Source organism: Chrysochloris asiatica, unplaced genomic scaffold, assembly GCF_000296735.1.
Source record: "Chrysochloris asiatica unplaced genomic scaffold, ChrAsi1.0 scaffold00013, whole genome shotgun sequence".
In the NCBI taxonomy this organism is placed as follows: domain Eukaryota; kingdom Metazoa; phylum Chordata; class Mammalia; order Afrosoricida; family Chrysochloridae; genus Chrysochloris; species Chrysochloris asiatica.
Genome location: NW_006408531.1, coordinates 2,810,828 through 2,813,222, shown reverse-complemented (window position 1 = coordinate 2,813,222; position 2,395 = coordinate 2,810,828). Strand labels below are relative to the sequence as shown.

General features: G+C 38.9%; 1 protein-coding gene across 2 annotated transcripts in view; it reads left to right on the top strand.

Annotated features, from left to right (window-relative positions):
- The window catches only part of PHACTR2 (phosphatase and actin regulator 2), a 266,038-nt gene that overhangs the window by 249,242 nt on the left and 14,401 nt on the right, over positions 1-2,395 (top strand). The gene's annotated exons all lie outside the window — the stretch shown is intronic.

Below are 2,395 nucleotides of genomic sequence, written 5' to 3'. Positions count from 1 at the left end.
AATGAGTCTTCCTCCAATCCTGATGCCACGGTTTTCTTCATATAACCCAGATTTTTGGATTATTTGAATAAATATGGTGAAAGAATACAACCCTGTCTCACACCTTGCTTAATTTTAAACCAGTGTTCCCATGCTCTGTTCAAACAACTTCTTCTTGGTCCATGTACAGATTCCTCATGAGCACAATTAAGTGTTCCAAAATACTCATACTTCACAATGTTGTCCATAGTTCTTCATGATCCACACAATTGAAAGCCTTTGCATAGTCAGTAAGGTGCAGGTAAACATCTTTCTGCTTTCAGCCAAGATCTGTCAGACATCAGCAATGATATCCCTCGTTCCGTGGCCTCCTCTGAATCCAGCTTGAACCTCTGGAAGTTCTCTGTTAATGTATACTTGCAGCCATTTCTGTATTAAAAGAAAAGTAAAATTTTACTCGCATAGGATATCAAAGATATTGTCCAATGATTTCCGCATTCCGTTGGATCACCTCTTTGGAATGGGCACAAGTATTCTCTTCAAATCGTTGACCAAATAATTGTCTTCCAAATTTCTTGGCATAGATGAGTGAATGCCCCCTGTGCCACCTCACTTTCTTGAAATATTTCAATTTTTATTCCATCAATTCCTGGTGCCTTGTTCTTTGCCACTTCCTTCAATGCACCTTGGACTTTTTCATTCAGTATCATTGGCTCTTGATCATATGCTGCCTCTTGAAATGGTTGAACATTAATGATTTCCTTTTGGTACAGTGACTGTGTATTCTTTCCATCTTCTTTTGATGCTTTCTACATCATTCAATAATTTGTCCAGAGAATCCTTCAATAACAAAAGTCGAGGTATGATTTTTTTTTTTTTTCAGTTACCGCAGCTTGAGAATTGCTGAGCATGTTCTTCCCTTTTGGTTTTCTGACTCCAGATCTTTGCACATTTCACTGTAATATTTGACTTTGTCTTCTCGAGCTAAACTTTGAAATTTTCTGTTCAGCTCTTGTACCTCCTCATTTCTTCCATTTGCTTTAGCATCTCTATGTTGGAAAGCAAGTTTCAGTGTCACTTCTGACATCCCTTTTTATCTTTTCCTTCTTGTCTTCTTAATAATTTTTTGCTTTCTTCCTGTATGATATTCTTGGTGTCATCCCACAACTCTTCTGGTTTTCGGTCTTTAGTGTTTAATGTATCAAATCTCTTCTTCAGATGATCTCTAAATTCAGGTAGGATATATTCAAGGTCATATTTTGGCTCTCGTGGACTTGTTTTCATTTTCTTCAGCTTCAGTTTGTATTTGCATACGAGCAATTGATGGTCTGTTCAACAATCTGCCCCTGGTCTTGTTTTGGCTAATGATTACAGAGCTTTTCCACCATCTCTTTGCATAGATATAGTCAATTTGATTTCTGTGTATACCATTTGGTGAGGTCCATGTGTATAATCATCTCTGATCCTGTCTAAAGAAGGTATTTGAAATGAACAAATCATTGATGTTGCAGAATTCTATCACGCAATCTCCAGCATCATTTCTATCACCAAGACCATATTTTCCAGCTACTGATCCTCCTCTTTGTTTCCAACCTTTGCATTCCAATTACCAGTAATGATCAATACATCTTGATTGCATGTTTGATCAATTTCCAATTGAAGAAGTTAGTAGAATTCTCCTATTTCATCTTCACTGGCTTTAGTGGTTGGTGCATAAATGTGAATAATAGTGGTATTAACTGGTCTTCCCTGAAGGTACATGGATATTATCCTGTCAAAGACAGGATTGTACCTCATGAGTGATCTTGATATGTTCTTTTTGACAGTTAATACAACAGCATACCTCTTCAATTTGTCATTTCCGGCATAGTAAACCATGTGGTTGTCAGATTCAAAATAGCCAATACCAGTCCTTTTCAACTCACTAATGCCTAAGATCGATGTTTATGCATTCCATTTCATTTTTGATAATTTCCAATTTTCCAAGATTCATACTTCGTACATTCCATGTTCTGGTTATTAATGGATGTTTGCAGCTGTTTCTCTTCATTTTGAGTTGTGCCCCATCAGCAAATGAAGGTCCCAAGGGCTTTCCTTCCATGGGCTTTACTCCATTCGCTTCATCACGGTCAGCTCTACTTTGAGGAGGCAGCTCTTCTCCAGTCGCATTTTGAGTGCCTTCCAACCTGAGGGGCTCCTTTTCTGGCACCTGATATGATACTGTCGGATAAACCCTGGACTGCTAACCACAAAGTCGGCAGTTTTAATCCACTAGCCACTCCTTTGGAACCATATGCAGGGTCACTATAGTTGGAACCAAGGAGCTCTGGTAGCGTAGTGGTTACGAATCGGGCTGCGAACCTTAAGGTCAGCGGTTCGAAACTACCAGCTGCTCCGCAGGAGAAAGATGAGGCTT